This window comes from Manis javanica, chromosome 9 (assembly GCF_040802235.1).
Source record: "Manis javanica isolate MJ-LG chromosome 9, MJ_LKY, whole genome shotgun sequence".
NCBI classification, from domain to species: domain Eukaryota; kingdom Metazoa; phylum Chordata; class Mammalia; order Pholidota; family Manidae; genus Manis; species Manis javanica.
In genome coordinates this window covers 30,054,391-30,081,147 of record NC_133164.1, presented here as the reverse complement: position 1 = coordinate 30,081,147, position 26,757 = coordinate 30,054,391, and the positions used below count along the sequence as shown (strand labels likewise).

The 26,757-nt window shown below is 38.2% G+C and overlaps 1 long non-coding RNA gene across 1 annotated transcript in view; it reads left to right on the top strand.

Annotated features, from left to right (window-relative positions):
* Positions 1 to 25,208, top strand: part of LOC140843569 (uncharacterized) — a 30,769-nt gene extending 5,561 nt beyond the window's left edge. The window contains exons 2-3 of the long non-coding RNA XR_012121420.1: positions 22,659 to 22,792; positions 25,081 to 25,208. This is a non-coding gene — a long non-coding RNA (uncharacterized lncRNA). The remainder of the gene's footprint in view (positions 1 to 22,658; positions 22,793 to 25,080) is intronic.
* The last annotated feature ends 1,549 nt before the right edge of the window (positions 25,209 to 26,757 follow it).

Genomic DNA, 26,757 nt, shown 5'->3' with positions numbered 1-26,757 from the left:
TGAAAGCATTTCCTCTGAGATCGGGAACCAGACAGGGATGCCCACTCTCCCCACTGTTATTTAACATAGTACTGGAGGTCCTAGCCACGGCAATCAGACAAAACAAAGAAATACAAGGAATCCAGATTGGTAAAGAAGAAGTTAAACTGTCACTATTTGCAGATGATATGATACTGTACATAAAAAACCCTAAAGACTCCACACCAAAACCACTAGAACTGATATCGGAATACAGCAAAGTTGCAGGATACAAAATTAACACACAGAAATCTGTAGCTTTCCTATACACTAACAACGAATCAATAGAAAGAGAAATCAGGAAAACAATTCCATTCACCATTGCATCAAAAAGAATAAAATACCTAGGAATAAACCTAACCAAACAAGTGAAAGACTTATACTCTCAAAACTACAAGTCACTCTTAAGAGAAATTAAAGGGGACACTAATAAATGGAAACTCATCCCATGCTCATGGCTAGGAAGAATTAATATCGTCAAAATGGCCATCCTGCCCAAAGCAATATACAGATTTGATGCAATCCCTCTCAAATTACCAGCAACATTCTTCAATGAATTGGAACAAATAATTCAAAAATTCATATGGAAACACCAAAGACCCTGAATAGCCAAAGCAATCCTGAGAAAGAAGAATAAAAAAGGGGGGATCTCACTCCCCAACTTCAAGCTCTACTACAAAGCCATAGTAATCAAGACAATTTCGTACTGGCACAAGAACAGAGCCACAGACCAGTGGAACAGATTAGAGACCCCAGAAATTAACCCAAACATATATGGTCCATTAATATTTGATAAAGGAGCCATGAACATACAATGGCAAAATGACAGTCTCTTCAACGGATGGTGCTGGCAAAACTGGACAGCTACATGTAGGAGAATGAAACTGGACCATTGTCTAACCCCATATACAAAGGTAAACTCAAAATGGATCAAAGACCTGAATGTAAGTCATGAAACCATTAAACTCTTGGAAAAAAACATAGGCAAAAACCTCTTAGACATAAACATGAGTGATCTCTTCTTGAACATATCTCCCCGGGCAAGGAAAACAACAGCAAAAATGAGCAAGTGGGACTACATTAAGCTGAAAAGCTTCTGTACAGCGAAAGACACCATCAATAGAACAAAAAGGAACCCTACAGTATGGGAGAATATATTTGAAAATGACACATCCGATAAAGGCTTGACGTCCAGAATATATAAAGAGCTCACACACCTCAACAAACAAAAAACAAATAACCCAATTAAAAAATGGGCAGAGGAACTGAACAGACAGTTCTCCAAAAAAGAAATACAGATGGCCAAGAGACACATGAAAAGATGCTCCACATCGCTAATTATCAGAGAAATGCAAATTAAAACTACAATGAGGTATCACCTCACACCAGTAAGGATGGCTGCCATCCAAAAGACAAACAACAACAAATGTTGGCAAGGCTGTGGAGAAAGGGGAACCCTCCTACACTGCTGGTGGGAATGTAAATTAATTCAACCATTGTGGAAAGCAGTATGGAGGTGCATCAAAATGCTCAAAACAGACCTACCATTTGACCCAGGAATTCCACTCCTAGGAATTTACCCTAAGAACGAGCAATCAAGTTTGAGAAAGACAGATGCACTCCTGTTTATCGCAGCACTATTTACAATAGCCAAGAATTGGAAGCAACCTAAATGTCCATCGGTAGATGAATGGATAAAGATGTGGTACATATACAGAATGGAATACTACTCAGCCATAAGAAGTGGAAAAATCCAACCATTTGCAGCAACATGGATGGAGCTGGAGAGTATTATGCTCAGTGAAATAAGCCAAGCGGAGAAAGAGAAATACCAAATGATTTCACTCATCTGGGGAGTATAGGAACAAAGGAAAAACTGAAGGAACAAAACAGCAGTGGAATTACAGAACCCAAAAATGGACTAACAGGTACCAAAGGGAAAGGAACTGGGGAGGATGGGTGGGCAGGGAGGGATAAGAGGGCGGAAGAAGAAGGGGGGTATTAAGATTAGCATGCATGGGGGGGAGGGAGAAAGGGGAGGGTGGGCTGCACAACACAGAGAGGACAAGTAGTGACTCTACAACATTTTGCTAAGCTGATGGACAGTAACCGTAATGTGGTTGTTAGGGGGGACCTGATATAGGGGAAAGCATAGTAAACATAGTATTCTTCATGTAAGTGTAGATTAAAAATTAAAAAAAAAAAAAAAGAAAGAAAGAAAGAAAAGGTGGATTACTCCTTAACAGGATAAAACTGTTGGTTAATCAAAGATCAACGCATGCTTTAAATATCCTTAATGTTGATCACTGATAGGGTGTCAGATGATCAGCTATGGAGGTACTTTTTTCTGATAATATTCCTTTCTCTTAATTAAAAAAAAAAAAAAAAGCAGTTATTGTGTGCTGACCTCCAATGAGTTCTGCACAGTGGTATAGAGGGCATGTCAAAGTGTGGGCAAAGGGTCTGTTTGTTTCTATGCAGAAGATCAAGGCCTAGCTTGGCTACCCAGAAAATGAACTAAGATACGATATGAGGAGGAGCTTCCGGCATCAGCACTCTCTGGAGGTCTTGTGCCGGGGGATGATCATCAAAAAGCCTCCACAGGGATCCGGACGATGCTGCGGTTGTGGCTGCATCCAGCCCACCGTCTCCTGGACTTGCCATTGGAATGAGGACGGAGATGTCTAGGCTGGCATGTGCATACAGTGAGACAACGAATTTGACCGGATCTGTACCGTTGGAACTCAACCAGGAGTTGGGAGGGGTGCAAGTTGTAGCACTCCAAAATCTCATGACTATAGACTATCTATGGTTAAAAGAACATATGGGATGTGAACAGATCCCAGAAATGGGCTGCTTTAATTTGTCTGATGGTTCAAGTACAGTTGGACAATATCCATCATATCATAGATAAATTTTCACAAATGCCTAGGGTGCCTAAATGGTTTTCTTGGCTTCACTGGAGATGGATGGTAATTATAGATTTGCTTTGTTTATGTCACCGTATTCCTATTATGTTAATATGTGTGTGCAAATTAGTTAGTAGTTTAAAACCTATACATACTTAAGGTACTCTACAAGAAGATATGTCAAAGAAATAATCAATCCTCCCATGTTTCATTCATATGCTACATCTATAGCTTTTCTTCTTCCTTCCTAATTACAACCCTTAAATAGAATTCGTGCCTCATATCGAATTTACCGAGTATCATAATTCCTCCAGGTGGTAAAGATACCTCGAGACAAGTGCTGGGCATAGAAGCCACAGGGCATAAATCTGCAAAGAAGTAAAAAGCTAACCTTTGCAAACAATATGGCTTCTCTCTCACTTACCAACTTTACATTTCCCTGTATGGCCCCGGAAGATGACTGGTTAGCCAGAGACAGGTAAGATTCCTCAAGGGAGGAACAACCTAAGACAGGCACAGTCACAGGGGGGCCATCAGGTGAGAATTTGGGGATGAACAGAGGTGAGGCTCAGAACCTCACCCCCCCTGCTTTGAGAGAAATCTTCTGCATCCGTGGATGTCTTGCTGCCCTTGTCTAGCCTGGATTAATACTTGGTCCATAGGCACACACCTGATCATCTGATCATCTACATTTGCCCTCTTACAGCACTAAACTATGTTTTCTACCTTTATCTTGCATCTACCTACCACTTCAGCATTTTATTAAAAATAAAAATAATAATAATAATAGGAGAAATGTGGGATCAACATATAAATCAAGTACAAAAATCAAACGAATATTCATATTTGACCTGATTGTTTATAGGTCATAATGCATGATCAAAACCGAAAGTTTCTGTGATGAATGCCCTTGTACTGTTCACCATGTAAGAATTTATTCACTGTGTAAGAATTCGTCCACCATGTAAGAACTTGTTTGTTATGCTTCAGAAGATTGGAGACTGACGAGAATTAGGCTTGAGATGGATTAATGATTGTACATTGAGCGTTGACCCCCCTATACTGAATTTTATTGTTGTTAACAACCATTTGATCAATAAATATGAGAGATGCCCTCTCAAAAAAAAAAAAAAAACTTTAGAAAAATGCATACTTCTCTGTATAAAATGTACAGTGATTAATAAATTCTTATAATAGTTTTCTATTTAAGAAAAACTTTAAATAGCCCTTTAGTCTAATGATTATAAGAATATTTTAAACTACTATTATATATCTCCAAATGTTAATAGTAAGCAGTCTTATATCAACCTGCCCATCATTTGAATAAGGTAAGGTGAAATACTTACATAAGGTATAAAACAGATCCAGGTCTATCAACAGGTAATATTGGTTATTAAGCGGTTGCAAAATGCCAAGGTAAAAGGGCGTTACTCAATGTCTACATTTACAACATGCAGTATCATAGTTGTTAAGATTTGACAGAGATGGCATAATATGGCCAGTGAAATGGAAATTCTCTAATGGCACCTAGAAACATTAGATGCATAAAATATGGAGACAGCAAAGTGGTCCATATAATGGTTAGATTTTGTTCTACGGCCCAGAGTTCTCTTATGGATGAATCCAGAATACTTGGACTCACACATCAGGAGACAGAGACAGGTAACGATAATGAAAGAATTGGAAAAAAGGAGAGGAATTTTTCAAAAGAAGGTGAAAAAATGAAATTTTTCATTAGGCAATTTCCAAGGGTTATAGCAGGCAATAGTCATCATTGCTGGTGTAATATGTTATCATGTTACAAGTATTAGGCATATCCCTGATGCTGCGCCAAATGCTGGGTAATTCCTTCTTCAAAGAATGTAAAAGTCAACATAAGTTTCGTGACTTGCTAGGTATGTTCAATTATCATTTATTACATTTCTAAAAATTAAATTTTACATTAGCTAGCTTACTAACGATAGTACAAATCTCAGTCCACATACTCAGGTGTGCGTGAAACATGATATCATGATTTCATGAAAATAATTTCTCTTTGAGCCACAGTTTCACTGGATGGTAGAAAATTAATATAATTTCTTAAGGTTTTATAAGTAGTGAAGCATGGCAGGTAGGGGGGCACAACCAGTGGTGTGCTGGTAACACAAATCTCTGAGAAAGAACAAAAGGAAAAAAGAGCCCTGATTATTATGGAAACTGCCAATTTCCATATTGTAAATACTTTGATAAAGGTCAATTTCATATTATCCTTCCCATCACTAAACACACGTAGCTGGGAGGAAATACACACAATTGGCCCCCATTGCCAGAGAAACCAGTTCTCACCACACTGGTCCAGAGTGTCATCAGCTACCCCCTTTCCAACTTGGTCTCCTCTAGGTGCTCCCACTTGAGGCCTCTCCAAGTCTTCCACTTGTGTTAGGTCCACAATGCTCTCAGTTGTGCAAGAAACATTCTACTAGGTCCCGGGAAATTTTATGAAGCTCACTCAGGTCTAAACACATGCAACAAGCATTTTCTCTTCTCCAGCACTGGGGTAGAAACTGAGGAACTGGTGGTTTCTGCAGCTTTAGCTATATGCTTTCATATTCTCAAACCCATCTGGAGTTCCTTTGTCTTCTCAAGGCAGTGGGTCAGGAGATGGAGGCCTGCCAATTTCACAGTTCTCTTTGATTCCCAGGTGACTCCCTATACGTTTCCCTTACTCCAAACACCTTTTAACTTTCAGCAGGGATTAAAATACATACTGCTTCAGCATACATTCTCCCAAATGTTTTGTTTTGTCCTGAATTCTAGGCTGTGGATATTCTAAAGCCAGGAATTTTATTCCTTTGTCACCTGCATTGTTCTGTGATGTGGAATGCTTTAGATGCCAGAGCTGGGGAATGTCCATGGAATATGGGGATGTATGGAGATACAGGAGAAAATTCTCTGTTAATATTTTAAAATACTCTCCTCATCTACTTCCTCTTCTATTAAATTTGGTTCTGGGTACTCTAAGTAAATAAATATAATACACACATAGAGAATATGTATATATATATATACATATATACATATATATTTATACTAAGTTAATTTTTTTCATAACTTTCCTAATATAGTCATTTATCCTTGGAGGACATGCATTGAAACTCCTTTCTGATACAGGAGTCTTTCCATGCACATTACAGATTGCCATCCCACCTGTATTTAAATAAAAAACTATGTTAGAAAATTTAGTTAGAAAAAAATGTCTAACACTGTATGGAAAAGAGGTCTGAATGTTAAGCCTCTCTTCAATTCTTCTTTGGTCCCAATCCTGGGTGTTATTTCCACATGGTGAATGCAGTTCTCTGGTGTCCTCTTACTCTAAATCTCCATGGAATAAATACTTTCTCCAACTTTTAACTGATCCTGTAACTGTATATTATTATTTTGAGATCCATCCCTTTCCTGATCCCTCCTTCAGGCACATTTCATTTGGCCAGTATTGTTAAAGATGGATACTTTGCTTGGAATGAGGACCAGTAGCAGCCCCCTCCCCTACTGAACATATGTACTTTTCCTACCAATAGCTCTTTTTTCCTTTTAGAATACAAAATTACCCTTATGCAGGCTGGAGAGATTTATGGGAAATCAGAGACATTATCTTCACAACTGCAAAGATTTTGATTTAGTTTCACATGGCATGGGTATTTATATCGAAGACATCGTCATCATTTGTGAATATCTAGTTTTGGGATTCGACCCTATAAAATGTCTTTAATGAGTAAATTAAAATCAAATTGGAGGGGCATCAAGAAAATTATATTCCACTATGCTCAGTTCTGTGCTCAGTGCTCTTCAAAGTTTTAATCTGCAGTGGTCAGAGGGAACACCCACAGGTAAGTAACTTGGCAGAGTGCTGCCCTTAATGGGCATGCTCAGCATTTCAGAAGCTCAGTGTAGAGCTAAAGTGACCTTGTAAACTGAAGACTTAACAGAGGAGGTTCACGTAGGATAACTGCTACATAATATTCCCAAGAAAGGAGACTGCACAAGTTCAGCAGGGATAGGTTTGACAAACGATGGGTTAAACAAGAAAGTAGGACATGGTGAGTGATCAGCTTGCTTGGAGTCTGCAGTGAAGCCCTGTCTACAGAGTCAAAAAGAAGCATGACACTGCATGTATCAAAAAAACACCTCACATGGTAGTCTAGCCATTTTCTTGGGGAAAAAAAATCAGTGAGAACATTACTGGCTAACATTTGACATACGAATGAGGATTATGAGGATACACAGAAGAGCTGGAAAGATTTTCCCATGGGAAGAGATACACCTGAAAGGAGTATTGAAAAAACAAAGTTTAGTCTGTTTGCAAAAGTAAAACTGAGGAGGAAGCTAATAGTCTTCCAATGGAAAAAGGGCAGTCCAACAAGGGTGTGATAAGCAATTCTCTTGCCCCACAGCTGACAAAATCCAAGAAAATTGACTTAAACTACAACAGCCTGAGAGAAATTTACGATCACCTCCCTATTTAGCCAAACTTGAAAAATTCACTCTATTCATGAAGTACAATTACGTTAATAGATGTGTGTGTATGTGTATAATGTGTGTGTTACATGTGCTAAATGAATACCATAGGAATATTACTCAATTTTTTAAAATTCAAGTCCTATCATACAGTATTTGACACAACATTACTTGCAATTAAGCCTTTAATATGGTCTTTGGCTGTTATAATAAACAATGAAGATTTCCCCGTCTTATAGTTAGAGAACACTGGTCAGGTATTGGATGTCATTCCCCAAAGCAATTCATTCTGTTTTTAGCTTAAGAAATTTCAGGCTTCCTTGGGTATTGATTTACAGAGGAAGCCAAATAGAAAATTAGTTCACATGTATCTACTTTTAGGATGAAGTACTTTGGGCTAGGCATTATTGCCATTTTTTTAAGTGGTCATCACCTATTATGCAAATTAACCCTTCAGGGTCTAAATTACACCAACATGTAACAGTATAACATCCTGGTGTACTATAAACATTAATTTCTACCTACAGTGTATATATTACAACTCTAATGCAACTGATTTACAAAGTTATATATTTTTCCAATTAAATCGTTTTTAAAGATGTGTTTGTGTAAGGATGCTTAAACAGTACATGAGCTCTTCCAGGGGGTCTTCTTGGTGATCTTGAAGAAGGGAATGGATTCTCATGGTCTGCAATAGAGTTTAAGAGGAGGTAGCACTGTAGTGGGGAGAAGGGATGCGGTATATACTTTTTAATTCTGTGTTTAGTCTGTTATTATTACTATAAATACATTAGAAGGAGATGACTGGTGATACAATATAACTGAAAGCTCATGGGTAGATAGATAAATAGGAAGATTTTAAACATCTTCTTCTCCAAACTATTTCACTGGCCAGTAAGGAAGAGAGACCCAGAGGGGTGCTAAGCCCAGGCTAGACCTTAGAATGTCTTATTCATACTTGAAAGACATGGTGCTGTAAAAGACATTGCCTTTTAATAATGCTAGAGAATAGAGATGCACCAATTTCTTTCATAACTCTGCATCTTTTAACTAGGGTAAAATAATTTATTTTAATTGTTAATACATTTCTAGTCTACAAAATGTAACTAAATTTCAATCCAGAGAACAAGACACCTTTGAAAATTATAATGAACATTATAACAGAATTTTAACTTAGTAACCACTATGAGTTTCTACTACAAAACCATCCAAGCAAAGAACAGGGTTCATTTTCTGCCTTGTTATCAACATTGGCCTTAAATTAAAACTTCATACAATTTAATAAGATACAACAATACAAGAGTCATGATTCATTTGTAATGTATATGATATAATAAAAATATCAGGTCACCAGAGCCAGCATTTTGCATCTTTGTAATTCTTTAAATTATTTTTCATTTGTGATTTGTAAAGTCAAATAATTTCACATGACATTAATATGCATTGAATACCATGTATCTAACAAAGTTTTCTACAATATTTCTTATAGCTAACAGTAATTTATTAATAAAACAGGAAGCTCATTAATGCAAAACCATTCATTTTCTTCTTCTGATATTATGAGAGATTCCATTTTAATTTCTATTGTGAGTGGTTGATATAAGAGGGCAATTTTTGTGCCAGTAGTTAAACAATGACTACATTTTGTTTATATCAAGTAGTTCTCAAAGTTTAATAATTTTTGGAATGTTACTTAGCATTCTATTAATAATAATAATGCTCCAACAAATACCCCATTCTTACATTGCATCTGATATATGCCAGATTAGCTGTGAAGGTTTGTAATAAACAAAGCTTTGCCTTCAAAGTGCTTATAGTTTCAATAGAGAGAGACATGGACACAATGCACATTATGAGGTCTTGCAATTACAATGATTAAAGTAGGATATTTATCAGGTAGGACATTTGGACTCCTACGAAGGTATGAATCTGCATGGCCTCTTGGCACAACATCCAACTGGTCTTCACATTTTGACATCCAGAATCTTCAAAGAAATATTTCTTGACCCTCTGCCCCACTCGAATGCTGCTACCATATGCAACCTGTAGTTGTTATCTGACTCATGCTTCACACATGTCTAGGATTGTTAAGGTACTCAATAAAGGTTGGTCTGATGAGTTTTCTTAACTCACTTTGGCTCAGGAGTAGGTTCTCAATCATGCAGGTTGTAAATTTGGTAGAACCCTTACTTGGAGAGTGTTTTTCAACAGAGTCATTGTGGAGAAAATGGAAATTCCTATAGCCAGTATCCTCACCTGACCCTAAACTACTCAATGATGCAATTTGCACCACACTTTCACCCTATAGGCAATGAGTGAGTCACTATATAAAGAGCTCTGCCTAGTGCTCTGGGTGGAGACAGAGATAGAGGTGGGTTACAGGCCTGCAGACTGCTGGATGCAGATGTGATTCTAGTATTCGACCTACCACCAGGAAAATAAAGCTGGGTATGAAATCTTTTATCCCAAGAATGTTCAATTGTCATTTCTTAGTCTCACTGAATCCATAGAGAACTTGTCTGGGGCTGAAACTCTCAGGCAAGACACTCATACTTACCAGAAAATGAAGTTTGTAACAAAATGATATGACCAATCAATGAGTGCCCCCTTCTTATTTCTTTGGGCTACCTTCTAGCTGTTTCCACTCATATGCATAGAGAAAGTGCAGAGAAGAACAAATATGTGTATATTTAACTTCTAAATTTTAATGAAGTCTTTTTTCCTGGTATCCAGACACTTTGCCCCAGGAAGAGTAAATGAATAATTATTTATGATGTTATTATATCAATTCTCTGAATCCATCACTCCTATTAAACCCTGTTCCCCATTCCATGGCCTATATACACATCTGGGAAGCTGGAGTAAATAAGAGTCAGGAAGAGGAGATGAAGAATGATATGTATGGCCTCCTTTTGGGTAATCTTGATAATGAAGGCAGTGGATGAATATCCTCCCAAGTTTGGGGGTGATCTTGAATATGTGACTGCTTCTCTCATGGTATTTGCTATTTAGAAGAACTCCAAATCCAATGGGAAGGACAACAGAAATAAAGTATAGAGTGGCAGAGTGAGGTGGCAGAAGGCAAAGACTACCTCATGTGTACAAGGTAGGCATTCCAAGTTTCCAGTGGCCAGAGAGTGGGGGATAGATGTTAGCTGAGAATATGAATTTGTTGTCAACCAAAAACCTGCTCAGGAAGACAAGGACACCAAATTAATAGTAGATCTCTGATGGGTAGAACATTCACTGGCTGGCACTTGGGGAGAACTGGGAAGCTAAGAGTGGCAAGAGAATGCACTTTGCCTTATGAAAAAGCCAGCGGTGGGCTCCATCCACACTGAGAGAGACAACCATTAAGGCCTTAGACGGTGGGAGTCAGCAGAGCCCTAGGACAGTGCTGGCCTTTGGTTCTGCTTTTCCTCTGAAAGCTCCTTCCTGTAGCCGTGCGCAGTTGTGTGAGGATACCATGCAACCTGGAGGAAGCAGCTCTGAAACTAACCCGTGCCTACAATAGTAATGCCCAGCTTAAACTGGAATCTTTATGGATTACATTAAGTTTGCCAAAATGGGAGAGCATGGCTAACTTGCTGTAAATAGATGGTGGGCTCAAGAGTCAAGGGAAGCATGTCAGCTGAAAAAAAAAAAAAAGGAAAGTCTTTGTATGCAAACATATGATTTGTGAAAGTAAGATTTATGCTTATTATACGCTGGAGGAATATTCACTGCTTCACTTTTAGAAAATGTAGCAATTAACTATTTGGAAGAAAAAGATTTGGACAGAGTTCCAGTTCTTCAATTCTAGGGGAGGAAAACTCAAGATAAAAATTAAGATGAAGCAGGGAAGGACATGCAGCAGTACAAAAATATAAAATGTTTTCTGTTGTACTCTTTCCCACTAAATCCTCACACCAGCTCATGGAACCCTCACAAGGTAACCCCACAGGCCCGATCACCCACCCTACCAGATGCCTCTTTCTTTTGGAATTCATTCACACTAACAGCTGTGGATAACCACTGTGGAAAGAGAAACAACGGGCAGATACAGTTGGAATTTGAAAGGTGTCTATCTGCACAGCCAGTGTTCCTGTGAGGGGAGATTTGAGGAAATGGCTACAGGCCAGGAAAGAAAGGAAGCCCACAGAGGAGGGTGAGGAGACATCTTAACAGCCCAGGAAATGGGGAATTTTGATTAAAGTTCCAAAGAACTCGATCTGGTAAGGTGACTCAGTACCAAGCTGCCCTCACAGCCAGCAGATGGGGAGACATTTTCCATTTCATTCAGTCTCTAGGACACTGGTTCTAAAAATGTGATCCATGGGCCAGCAGTGAAGCACCACTTGAAAACTTGTTAGAAATGTGCATCCTTTGGTCCAACACCGTGTCTGGAGCACAAACTCTGGGTTGGAGTCCAGCAGTGAGTGTTTAACAAACCCTGCAGATTATTCTTATAGACACTCAAGTTTGTGAGCCACTGTTCATTAATGTGTAGGGTGCTGGTGGGGAAGCATGTCTTAAATGCTTCACTTTCATCTTTGGCACTTCTAACCTGCAAGCACTCTTACTGCAAATTTTGATGTTGGTGCTTTCATAAGATTACTGGAAAGTGCCAGATGAAAGAACTGGTCAAGTTAGAACTCATATGTCACTTTAAAATGGTACCAAATGTTCTGTTGACTAAGATGTCAAGAGATTGCAGTTGTCTAGTTATAAGACTAGAGATAACCACCAAGTTTGAGTAATAATGACCATATCACAAGCGCCATCTGGCCTAAGATGCCATTGATGATAAGACACATGTGAAAGATGTTAAAAGGTGAGAGACCTTAAAAGATGGGAAAAGAGGTTATTAGAAATGATGATGTATGACAAGTCAAAAGAGCAATACATTTTCAAGTATAATTAACATAGTCAAGGTAATATTGGTAAGAAAACAAAGCAGACATTCCATGCACTGGAGAAAGACTCTGTTCTTGGGAAGCAACCAGAACACAAGTTATGTCTAGAATAACATCCAAAATGTTGGGGTTCTCAACTATGGATCCTGAGGCCTGGGGTGAGGTAAGTCCATGGAGTAGGCTTGTGGCCTGGTTATGGGAATTAGAAAGACCCATTCAGGTCAGAATGTTTGGAATGGGATGCCACTTAAAGATGAAAAAGATGAAGAAGGTCAGCCAGAGGCACCACAGATTAGCATTACTTCCTTCATGATTCTGCCTTCAGATAGCCCCATCTTTCTCCACGGAGGCCCAGATAAAAGAGAGCTGTTTTTATCCTGCCTGTGCAAAGATTTACATACCTCAACTGGGATTATAGGTATAATGGCATATATTGGAAGTAAGGGCAGTGTCTTAGTCTGTTTAGACTGCTACACATAAAGTACCATAGACTGGGTGACTTAGACATAACAAATTTATTTCTCAGTTTTGAAGGCTGGAAGTTTGAGACCAACATGCCAGCATGGTTGGGTTCTGGTGAAGGCCCTCTTCCTGACTCGGAGACTATCTACTTCTCCTTGAATCCCCATAATGAGAAGGCTAGCTGTCTCTCCAGTCTCTCATAAAAGCAAGAACCCCAGTCACAATGCTTCTACCCTCATGATCTAATTCCTCTCTAAAGCCCACCATGAAATACTAAAACATTGGGGGTTAGGTATCAAAATATGAATTTGGGAGGGACTCAAATATTCAGTCCACTGCTACTAGCAATACTATGGAATATATGTATTTTAAAATTGGAAATTGGGGTAAAAAAATGTCGGCTAAAAGCAAGTTTGAATCTCTGATATTTATCTCTTACTAAAGCCATCTTTCCTAAATACATGACTTCAGCTTAGGGGGTCAGTGTCTGTCCCTTTATCCTCTCATGGGTCACATCACACAGGGCATGCAGGACCTAATTTTCTCCTTAATCATATGTAGGCAATTTTGAGGCAGGTTTATTGCAGGTTCATATCACCTTCTCATTGTTAGTTTCGGAGGAAGCCTAAAATTTTTAACCTGAAAGCCACATTCAACTCTATGAAAAATTCCAGTATTGTAAATTCCAGGCAACTCTGCAAATTAAATTACTCATTATATTTCTTATAGTGTTTTTAAGGAGAGTTTTAGAATAATTTTATTAAATATAATCATTGAATGAATAAATATTATATTGAATGAATACATAAAACCAATGAAAACCTACAGTTAATTTAAAATCAGAATAATTTTTGGCATGCTTCATGTTTCCTTAAAAATTAATCCCATTCTACACTTGGGGTGAATTAATGTAATGAAAACATAAAACTGGGACATATGGAACATATCAGACATACCATACAGAACGTATCAGAAGATCAAGTATCTTACTCCAAACAAGAGTCTTCAGTGACAGTGTGCTTGGCAGCAACAATTTTTTTATAGAATAAATAGCTGTAATTCTCAATTGGTTGGTCATGAGTACCCAATTAATCTTTCAGGCCAAGTTTACCTCTCAGCCCTGTGTTCAATGACGTGTTTTGTAATCTAACCTGAGGGTATCATGTTGTAGGGTTGGGTTGGTGGATGCCAGATAGTTCCTCTTTGCTTTCAAGAATGACAGCTGTGCAGAGGGTCTCCCAAGTCTCTCTCTCACAGTTTCAGCTCTTTCCCTCTCTTCTGTCAGTTTTAGGTCATACATACATCCTCAGTTGAATTTTTCATTTTAGCCTTTTTCAGTAGAAGTCTCCTTTTTTTGAAAGAGGCAATGCAGCTATAAAAATCTGCTGAGCGAAAAGTAGTTTATCCTCAGTAGAAAGCCAACTTCAGAGAAATTGCTCATGTTGGTGATACTGGTAGAGAGGTAGAGTGCGAGAAGGAGAAGAATATGGGTTCCGGAGTTCAAGTGATCAGTGTAGGAATCCCGACTCTGCCACCCAGGACCTAAGCACAGTACCTATTCTAAGCCTCTGTTTTCTTTGTATGACCGAGCTCACAACAGCTGCTTCATAGAATTATTTATTGTAAGAGGCATAATATATTTGTGATGAGGTCACAAAATTTAATCCACCCTACAATTCAGATACATAGAGAAAAATGTAGTACTTTCACTTCATTTAGTACTCTGCTCTTTCTCCTGAGCTCCCAATATTGATTAAATGAAAAATAAGTAACAAATACCTATATTAAAATAATACTAACAGATCAGATAGACTGTCATATTTCAATGACTTCATTTAGAAAATAAAGTGTATTTCTCATTCATGCAACCATCCAGTAAGGGAATGGCACAAGTGACTCTTCCAAGAGGTAACTCAGGGATCGAGGCTCCCCACCTTTTATTTCTACCGTCCTCAGTCCTCTCACAGTCACCCTGGACATGAACATCTAACTCGTGGGTGAGGAAAAGAAGTTGAAGAGGACGTACTGATACTTAACCATCTAGGCCAGGAAGGGATACACACCACTTAACAATCATTGATTATAATATTGCTATTACTAACATTTCATTGATCATAGCTATTCAAGCAATTAACCTGGACGTAAGAAGAATTAGGAAGACATCTCCCAATTACATTTCTACAAATGGAAGAATAGCACAAATCTTTGCCATGACTCATCTCTTCCAGAATCTAACCCTCAAATATCCAGGCACACCTTTCATACAAAACATATGCACCAACCACCTGAAGAGAAACTGAATCCAAAGTTCATCCAGTCCTATAGCTAGTTCCAAGTCCAGGATCTGAAGGATTTGTCCAATACTCACCAAGAATATATACGACTTCATTTGGTCTGGCAATTTATGAACTAAAAAGTAAGTTACCTAAACCTCTTCTCATCCTCTCAGTCCAACACCCATACTCAACCAGTGTGCAGTAATGGAAAGGAACAGGATAAGAGCCACAGGACTGCCCACTGAATGACAATGGGAGACCCACAGTGAACGCTTATCCCTGGCAGTGATAAAATCCTGCTACGCAGGCATCAGGAAGCTTCCCTTGTATGGAGGCAGGGAAAGTGCCTGGACTAGACCTCCATCTGTTCTCTGGTAAGAAGTTCCCTGTTGCTCTTTGTGGTCCCTGGCTCTGCTTTCCGGGAAATTAGTCCATGTTCACTATTCTCCACACCCACATTGCAAGTGAGCACTAGGAATTACAGCCTCCTTCATGCTGATGCAAGTTTGGAGGCCCAAAGGCTTTTTAAGCCTCAAGCAGTCAAAGAACATGTATCTTTGATATTATAGTTACCTCAAAAACCTCTCTGCTCCCAGATAGTGCTATGTGGCAGCAATTCCACTCAAAGTTCTCAGATAGACATAATTACAAACCAAATAAAAATGTGTTATTGTCTTCACCTATAGACTTTCTTCTCTCAACTAAATGCTTATTATTTTGAGATCACCCCATTTGGATGAGAAGTCCATAAAATAATGCTTGTCCCTCTCTCCACTGTTCAGAGACCTCCTGAGGACCAAACAAAGTAGAGGCACAGGGAATGGGGGACACCAGTCTCTCCTCCAGTACTGAGGGTTGGAGGAATTCTTTCACCTCTAATTAATGCTTCAAGAGTTTAAGTACCCCTCCACAGACTGGTGATACCATTTGACTATGACCTCTTGGAAGGCAAAGCTGACATTCAATTTTGCATCTCAGTACCTTGTCCTGGGCATGCAGAAAATGCTTAACGATGTTTGTAGAATAAATTAATATATAGTTAGCTATTAAAGTAATCAACAATATATCTTGCTTTAGATCAACAGCTTCAAAGTATGGTCTCTGGACCAAAAGCTTCTCCATTATCTGGGAACTTGCTATAACATAAACTCTGGGCCTTACACCAGATCTACTGAATCTGGGGTAGGACCCCAAATCTTGTGTTTTAATAAGCCTTTCAGATGACTCTATTGCATGCTGAAGTCTAAGAACCATCGCATTAGCTCATTAACACTTTCCCTAAAAATGTCTAGTTTTAAAAACTTCTACCCACAAAGAAGCTGAAATTGTTTTTCCTTTTCAAGTAAATGCCTATTGAATTTGATAAGTAAGGAATTTCCCTAGATATTTTTAATTTCGTTTTATTTGGTGGGCAGCATGTAAAGATTCCATGAGTTTTATGAACAATGTGTTTTAAACCCTGACTTGCTGTAACATTTCCAGAGACATCCTGTCATTGTTTCATGTACAGGATTTCCACTGGAGTTAGGTGAAGTTCACAGAGTAGGTCAATCGCAGGATGCAGTCTCAGATTATCTAGGAAGAGATTATGTCGCCCCTCCCACTGCTGAGATCTTCCATACATCAGGCTTCATTGTGTGCAGCTCTGTTCATTTCCTCATCCAGAGTCATGGGGTTGCCTATAATCCCACGTCATCCACTTATCACAAAGCTGAAGTTTGAGTCATTTTTCACCATTCTTTGAAGGGATTGTTGCCTTCTAGGAAGACTGCTATACCTTCTATTTTCAGTTTTATCTAATAGACAATATTTAAGTTATCAATTTTTCCTGATAGACTAAGTTATCTAACAGTCTATCTAATAGACTATATTTAAAATCAGCTAATACAATTTTGTCTGAGACATATGGCTTCAATTTAATTCACACTGAATATCATCCTGAGCTGACTTTATGACAGTTAATCAATACCTTTAGTGGGATACTTCATGATGCCATCATTTCCTTGAAGTAAATGAACTACAGTAACAGAACAGTGTCTAATGTGATTGAAGCAAACACATTTAAACAGCAATGGTCCCAAATGTGCAAATACACATTGCTTTACTTTGCTTTTATTATTCTTATAGATGTAATTATTCCAGGGTTATCCATTTCAGCCAAAGACCCTTAGAAGGTTTTTAACTTTACCTTTGAATCACCACTTAGTTTGAGATAGTGACTGATGGTTTGATTACCCAGCAACTCTTGGTAAATATTACAATCAGTACTGTCTGAAATATAGGTGTAACTAGTTACAGAACTTAAGTTTTCCTGATGATATTAGGACAGTTTCTCAAATTTTAATCTGCATTGTAATCAGCTGAAGATCTTATTAAAAATGTAGGTTCTAATTCAGTAGGTCTGGGGTGGAGTGAGAGATTCTGCATTTCTAACAAACTGATGCAACGATATCAATCCACGAGTTACACTTTGGGGTGGCAAGTCCCTAGAAGGCATCATAATGGAAAATAAAGAAAACTGAATGCAAACTAATTTATAGATAGCTACTCTGTCCTGATCATCTTTATTTGAAAATAAAGTTATTAAAATAACTCATGCCCAGACAGAATATTGCCACTGATCTTAATCTTACGAACTATAGCAATTTCTTTATTTGTTGGCATGCTTCAATTCATATTTATTAACTACCCAATTTTTAAGAACTTTTGGAGTATTGTACTTTGACGATAACATATTCTTGCATTACTGGCCGATATAGAATAAAGGTGCTCATATTTTTCACCTCCATGGTAACATTAAAACACAGGTGAGTATAGGATGAGTAGAGATGGCAGAATTGTTTTCAAGCTTGTAAAAGTAATCAGCATGTATATCTTTTGCTCTAGATTATTTACTGTCCTTTTAAGAACGGCAGAGCAGTCACTTATTCTGAAGTGCAATTTTTTCCTCTCATAACATCATATGCATTCTCCAGAGCAACCCTCACTTTAATGATGATCACAAAGCTACGCTTTCACAGAGAATTCTTTCCAGCACTGTGTTGGCCAGTTTTATTTGGGCTTCCAGGTATTTCCCATTTCTCCCCAGTTACAGCAGAAGCCAATCTGTTTTCTTGCTTCCACTGACTTCTCCCTCTTCATCCTGTCCCTCACCTGTGGGTTCCTCTTGATGATCCTGATTTAACAAGGAGCAGTCAGTTTTGAGTGGCGCTCTTCTTTCTTCATAATGAGTTATTTTTAACTTGAGAAATCCACCTGGCCAGATACTGCCTGTTTGCCAGGCAGAGACAGCTGCTCTTGGGGTCTGCCACAGCCGTGCAGCAGCCTGCTGGGGAACAGGCCACAAGCAGGGGCTTGGCGTGGGGTCAGTTTGGAGAGCAGGCCTCCCTGACAGCTCATATTCACTGTTGTTTGTTGGCATCACGAGTGATGTTCCAGCCCCAAAATAATGCTGTTGTTCTTTTGTTCTGTCTCTTCAACACACACACACACACTCCTAAACATTCACTTTTCACATATTCTCTTCCAAATAAAGAGGAAAGTCTTGTAAGGAAACTGTTTGCATGCCACATGACCACAGGCTATATACTATAGGTGCTTTGGATAAAGCTTGTGAAGGAACATATGGGCCTCATGAAAGAAACACCTGCTTGTTCAAAGTAGAAAATAAAAAATAAAAGTTGCCCCACTGTTAATTTGGAACCCCTAGAAAGAAGGCTGACTGTGAGTAAATGAAGGAGGCCGCTGGAGGCTCTTTTCTGCCCATCTCCTTCCAGCTGAGACATCGCCATTCCCTTGATTTGTAAACAGATATCATTAAGGATGTGCTCTGTATTTAGATTTTGGGAGTCGAAATAAGAAGTCCTCATAGTAGGCAAGTTCCAAAATCAGAACCTTCCCCTGCAAAGATATTTTTTAAGAAGTCAAGATTCAGATTCTAACCAAATATTTAATGGGGTCAAGATTTTCAACAGGATCCTTGCACCTACTTCTAAATTTGGTGACATTTTGAAAGGAAATTAACAGCTGAAAGCAGCTGATCATTGTTTTCAAAAGTACAACTCAAAAATGATTTGGTAGAAGGAAAATACACATTATAATTTTTTAAAAATTTACTTGTGTGCTTGAAAATGATCTAAAAATATAGTACATCATGCAGACTATAATTTGCTTTCGATTAAAATTAGAATTTAAGATCACAAGAGGGAATAGTAAGTAATTTTTAATCTCTATTCCAATGTAACAAAGGCTAGTCTTTCACTTACACTTAGTAATAGTAAAATATACAGGAAAATCCATTGCTACTGATAAGTCAAGTAAGGGTCTTAGAGGCTAATGAAACATTATGTGTCTACCAAATGGGTTACCAAAAAAAATTATACACACACAAATGTATACATATATATGCATGGTATAATCTAATTTTTTGGCAAATAAAAGTATATATGTATAAATACATGTTATTTCTTCACATAGTAAAATATGTGAAATGATATAAAACAAGACGTTTTATCTGAGGAATGTTCTACTTTCTTCTTTTTGTTCAGCTGTACTTTCTGAATTTTCTACACTCAGCATTTTTCACTTATATAATAAAACAACAATAAAGGGTAAGAGGAAGGAAATGGTATAAGACACATTCCAGGGTAACTGAGAACTGCTTTCAGGTGTTGAGATGTCCTGGAGTTCAGCCATGAAGCAGAGCTGTCAATGACCTATAAGGTTGCACTTCTATTTCTTGTTAGGGATCTTTATTTAGAGTAAACTAATGCCTATGGGTCAAATCCAGTCTATAGCCTGTTTTATAAAAAAAAGTTTTCTTGGACATAGCTATACTCAGTTATGTTCTCTCTATGGATGCTTTCATGCTTGTAGCTCTGGGGTAGCTCTGGGGTAAAGGGTGTTCCTGGCCCAGGATGGGTCCACCTATGAAACCAGTGAAACTGAAATAAGTCAAGGGAAAGGGTAGGTTGGGAGGAAGGATTTTATTCCTTACAGTTACTAGCCAGGCTTGGCACCATCTGTCTCCTCCAGTTATGGCTTGTGCTCCACTTCCCTTGCCCACCCCTTACAGCAGGAACTCCACGGGCGGGTCCTTGATGACTGGCAGATGCCAGACCAATTACATATCAGGAACAGACAGGAGGGGAGAATGGCCATTTTCTCTCCACCCCTTACCCCAGAGGCTGCAGACGGTTGCAGTGGTAAACACCTGTTGATATGTAAATGGACTAAGGACAGGCAGGAGATTCTGAAATTCTTCCATTTACCCGACAATGCTACAATAGCTGAGTTAATTAGTTGGCACAGAGACAAGGTGGCCTGAAAAGTCTACAGTATTTACTACCTGGCCCTTTATAGAAAATCTGCTGACTCCTGATCTAGAGCACATCTCAGGGCAAAGGACTTCTAGGATATTCTTGTATTCAATATAGAGCCCATGATTACAATGTTTAAAAGCTGTGACTTCTGATATTGTCAAAATCTGAAACACATCATTAAGCTCTTTAGTCTCATAATTTTCAGTATCATTGTTTCAACTAAATTCAATTTATGTGTGTCCGGTTCAATTAAATCTATTTCAAAAAGATGTGCTTTCAAAAGATTTGTTTCATGTTCAAAAAAAGTATGCATATGCCATTCCCAGATACTGGAAGCTGTGCTTCTGCTGGAGGGAGTGGACTTTAGACCCTAACAAATGAGTTGTAATTAAATGCAGGATCAACACAGTCATGTACATATGAGCATTTTTGCTCTCTTTAAAGATGATAGTTTGAGTAAGGCGTATCCTCATGAGTTGGAGTAAAGATTATGCCTTGATAAAGTTAGCATAGGATGATCCTACTTTAGAATTCAAGTGTCACATGTTTTTATTCTTGACACTGAGATATGCACCTCAATCAAGTTTCCTCCCTACCCTTTATTTAGCTTGGGCATGGATATTAATAAAACAGTGTATGTCAAAGTATTCACTTAAAATATACTGTTCTAATCAAGTAGCACTATCAGCTCTTCAAATTCAGAGCAGACAACCAGAGGGAAGCAAGCACAAATTTACTGATCGCAGACCCAAACCCTGAGCATCCCTATCAAACTGGCAAACATGCATTGTTCACTCGCCTATGTTGAGTCTCTTAGATACTCAAAAGAAAGATGGCTTAGCATATAAGAAGCTCCAATCTGGTTAATGTGGGGATCTACAGTATACCATTCCTTTATGGTATGTACAAGACCACCCTGAAGGACCTCTCCACCATCCTTTTCATAGCTTTCCTTATAGCTTAAGTATTATCTTATCAAATCAGAGAAGTTCTTTTTCCCAAGTCTCCTGAGAGGGTCATTTACTATCTGTGCTTAATGTTCTATCTCCTATAATTATTTAACTGTTGGCTACTGTAAAACCCAAAAAAACTAGCTTCCAATTAACCTATCACAAAAAGAAGAAAATTGTGACAAATTATAGAAATGTTTCTATAGACATATTAAGGTACTGTTATGAACAGAGTTCTTAGTTATAGGAAACTATTAACATGAACTCATTAATAATAAAGTAATAATAATGAATTTGCATTGAGCTAGGCAGTTGACACAAATTATCCCTCCCAAAAGATTTACAAGAAAATCTCTATTGTCTGTGTTTTACATAAGACTCAGGAAAATTTAATAACTTTCTGAAGATCTTAGTAAAAGTTAGAGTGAGGCCTCACAGCCAGGTCTGATTGCATTGCCTATGGTTTACGATATCCCAGCTCCCCACCTTGTACATTTTCACGTGTACAGCTCATGATTGACTCCATATTTTATTTTTGTTATACAAGAAATGCCTGTTATTTTTAGAATTCATAAACTAAAGCAACCTCAGAATGGAGGTAACTGGGTCGGTCTGAACTAAGTCAACAAAACTTAGATACATTTCATATCTTCCTGATATTAGAACAAAGTGTTAGCAGGTAAAGAGAAGAGATGCTTAGATAAAGTTGATGCTAGTATTTTTGAAACTTAAACAGTTAAAACTGTAATTTTAAAGTAACAACAGTTTTTTTTTAATCCTAGAGTGGAGACTAGAGTTTATCCATTCAACATGGACCTTGCCCACCAGAGGAAACTGTATATACAACCCATATTTCTCTCAAAGAAAGATCTTTAGATTTCCTCTGGCAATTGTATAACTATTATTTGAACCTCAGAATTACATCATGAGTATAACTGGAAAAATGTCCCAGTTATAATGGGATAATGGGATTGTGTCAGCTATTAAAAACAAACAAAAACATATGAAAAACCAGAAACCAAAAACAAAATCTTTAGTTTGGCCCCTGTGGAACATTTAATTCCACAGGAAGATGGATTTGTCTTCTCTCTGGGTCTGCCAGCATAAATAAATTTCAAAAATATTCCAAACTTTGGCTTAGGTAGCTAAAATAACTGATCCACTGATAAGACTTTATAAGCTTGTGAATGGCTGCAAAGTAATAGTTTTTGTGGTAGTTGATTGAAGAAATGTGTCAGAAAATAAGCCCTGTGGTTCTCCCCATTTATCTTAACTGTTTCTTTTTCAGAGAAAAACAAACAACCACAGTGTCAATTTTTTCCCTGTATTTCAGGCACTGTACCGGGTATTGGGCATGCAATGGTTGGAAAACTCACATCCTGCCTCAAGAGACTCAAAATCAGTATGAGCACCTTCCTGTTTACTATTATCAGAAATGCCACTTGAATTTCTCCTAAGATTAAAAAGGTGAGTGCACAGTAAAGGAAATGGTCAACAAAACGAAAGGGTAAACTACTGATGGGGAGAAAATATCTGCAAATCAAATATAAGAGGTTAATATACAAAATGTAGAGAGAATCCATACAAGTCAATAGCAAAAAAAACAAACAGTCCATCTTAAAATGGGCAGAGGAACTGAAGAGACATTTTTTCAAAAATGATGTACAGATGGACAACAGGCACATGAAAAGATGCTCAGCATCACTAATCAACTGTGAGATGCAAACTAAAATCAGTATCACTTTATACCTGTCAGAATGGCTATTATGAAAAATACAAGAAAAAACAAGCATTGGCGAGGATGTGAAGAGAAGGGAAACTTTGTGCACTGTTGGTGGGAACATAAATTGATGTTGCCACTGTGGAAAGCAGTCTGGAGGTTCCTCAAAAAATTAAAAATAGAACTACTATATGGCCCAGCAATTCCACTTCTGGGTATTTATCCAGAGAAAATGAAAACACAAACGCGAAAAGATACAAGCACCCCCATGTTCACTGCAGCATTATTTACAATAACCAAAAATGAAAACAACCAAGTGTCCTTCAACAGATGGATAAAGAAAATGTGGTACAATGTGCAATGGAATATTATTCAACCATAAAAAGAATGAAATCTTGCCATCTGTGACAACATGGACAGACCTTGAGGGCATTATGCTAAGTGAAATAAGTCAGAGAGAGAAGGACATACTGTACGACCTCACTTACATGAGGAATCTGGAAAACAATACAAAAAAGGCAGCTCAAAGATAGAGCATAGTGTTGCCAAAAACAAGAAGTGGGCAAATGCGTAAACGGGGTACAAAAGGTACAAACTTCCAGTTATGAAATGAGATAAGTCCGGTGGATGCAATGTACTGCATAGTTATTATAGTTAATAACACTGTATTAAATGTTTGAAAGTTGCTAAAAGTAATCTTAAAAGTCCCCATCACAAGAAAAACTATTTTTTTGAAACCATGTGGATGATAGAGTTAGATTTATTGTGGTAATCATTTCACATTATAGACAAATATAAAATCATCATTTTGTACACCTGAAACTACTCTATTGTATGTCAATTATACCTCAATTTTACCAAAAATAAAAAGAGAGAGATGAGCCCCAAATAGGCAAACTTCTACCACTTGATGGTTCTGAATGGATCTTTTCTGGGATGTGGCAACAATATAAAGGTACCAACACAATCACAGAGTCCACCAAATTCCAGTTTATTAGCTATGTGCAGGTCCTTTTCAAAAACGTATCCTGCTTATCCCCAAAGAAGCCATCTCTTTCTCTAAACTCTAGTCTTGAGAGAAACATGGGCCTGTCTGATGGCATTAGAGCACATCTCCCTTCCTGAAAAACACTACTTTTCCGGGCAGTTCTATGGGCCAGTGGGGTGTCCTTTTTGTTTCAAGAACCTCAAACAACCCATAATTCACTAGCCTGTTTCAATGTTTCAGTCCAATGCTCTCCAGCACCTGCCTTTCTTAACTCAAATTGCTGTATATTCCTTAAGCTCTTATAAAAACCCTCCTCATCCTTACACACACACACACACACACACACACACACACACTCCCTACTGCTCTGGTGAGCTTTCTTTGCCTCACAATAAATTAGAATATACAAGTATACGTGTGTGTGTAAATATATATATATATTTACATGATATTTGAGAAGTAAATTAGGATGCATATGGCTCGCATGTGAGTGATCTTGCCTAGTATTGTCATTCTTTCTGTCTGGGAAGAATATTTAAGAAAGGTTTTTGAGATGTTGGAAATACAAAAGGAAGAAGTTTTTAGCACAGAAGACAATAATGGGAAATGAAATGGAATTGATTTAAAACACATGATTTCATTTTCCATGAGCTGTAGAGATAAAAACTATTACATCTCTGTAGTTTAGTGTTAGAAAAATGACACATTTTTTCCCATTGAAAAAGGCAAAAGGAAAACATTTTTTAAAGATATAAAGATTATAGAAGAAATCATCAGAACACCAGTGGGGCTTTTTGTTTTTTTTAGAAAGAAATAAACAGATCCGCTGATAGAATATGCTTTGGAAGAAAAAAACTCTTTGATTTTAAAAATCTTGTATTATAATAACTTCTTTTTATAATCTGACCTGCCCACCCACCTTAGAGCATATTCCATCTCCTGTGCAATCAGCAGTGGCTCCATCAAAATCTTACTTGTATAAACATCAACTCATCTTCAAAGAAGCATACAAGTACTAAATTCAGATTTCTTTTGCTTTTCTGGCAGGTAACTATAAGTATCTGCTTATTTCCCTGTCGCTGCCTCCCTGTGACCTTCAGAACTGAAATCACTAAAACCCTAGGGGTTCAGCCTTAAGCAGCATCTCAGACTAGGCTGGTCATCCAGGACTTGGGTAAGGAGCCCAAAACTAAGAGCACTCTGTCTCAACTTTGTTTGGAATTGCCACAGATTTGGCTCTGACCATGCAGTCTAATAAAGAATTCGGGTGCACATTTTCTGGCCCTTCCCATTCACTAAATGATCCCCACTTTTTCTTCTTCCCCATATCATCTCACAATTGGAATTCTGCTCATGAGCTCCAGCTTCTAGGTAGATACCTGCTACCTTCTACCTGAACTTCCTAATGCCCTGAAACAGATCCGACCCCTTCCCCAGTGTGAACTCCGATGCTCCATGAGTTTCCTCCTATCACTCATTCTGCCTCCCAAGTTCAGCCTGATCTCTAGATTCCACCTTCCCATGCAGGTGTTCTATGTAACTGACTGAGCAACATAAGCACTCCTGCCAGAATCATCTAGTCATCCAGGCTGAGTTTTTCATGGTCTCCAAAGAGTGGCTGCATAGACCTTCTATGATTAGACACACTCATAGATATGGAAACACTCTTAAGAATCATGTATTCCAACTCTCATAATAACACAATCTAAAACTGTACACCTGTGTATATTTTTTACACAAAGGAACACTTAAGGAATGTGTTATTAAGTATTTCTGATTCTCTCTGCCAACACTAGAAGCTCCCACTCTATACTGTAGTATTGCAATTAAAGTGCACAGGTAATGGTGTCCAATATTAAGGCCTACGAACAATTGGATCAATCAATATTTATTTCCTCTAGGCTATGGAAATCCAAAAGACAAAAATTAAAATTCCCAAACAAGCTGGGAACAAATGATGTTAAGCAGAATAGAGCAGTATGTGCTAAATGTTAGGATTCACACCATCAGAATTGAAGGAGTCGTCTGGGACTCAAGCTGAGCTTTGAAGGATGCAATGGATCCTGCAAAATGGGTAGAAGGAGAGAGAGAAACAACCCCAGAGGAAGGAGTCAGAGTGTGGGACCCTTTAGGGTGAGCTGGATCCAGCAGGGGACTGATTAGAGTGGGGCTTTGTGCTGGAGCGAGAACAGATACCTGTCCAAAGCTATGTGTCAAAGCTCCTGCCGCCACAGGGGATTTGGTGAATGGCTTTTGGATTCAAAGGCAGAATAAAAACTCTTAACATTTACATATCTTTTTTGAGCTCCATCTCAATTGTGACACTGAACTAGAAGTTCAACCTCTGGACTTCATTTTTTTTCTTTGGTTACAGTTCTCAAGTAGACGTGAGGAAACCAATGCTGCCTATATGTGGTGCCTACACACAAAAAAATTATGTAAAATGTAAAGAGAACATCTCTTAAAGGACCATAATATAACATTGTAATATGCACTGACAGGGCTTTATTTCATTAACTTGACTCCACTGCAGTGTCTCTAAATACCAGACTCAGTTTTGTTTAGGGAACTGAGTATCCACTGTGTGCCACTCTGTTCAGGAATAGTCACTTAGGAGTCCCATCAGACACGTCAGGATTTTGTGTTCATTCTGTTGCCCTGAGGAAATGAGCCTCCAATAACTATCTTCACAGAGCCTGAGATAGTTCTCGGCTCCTAGTGCCC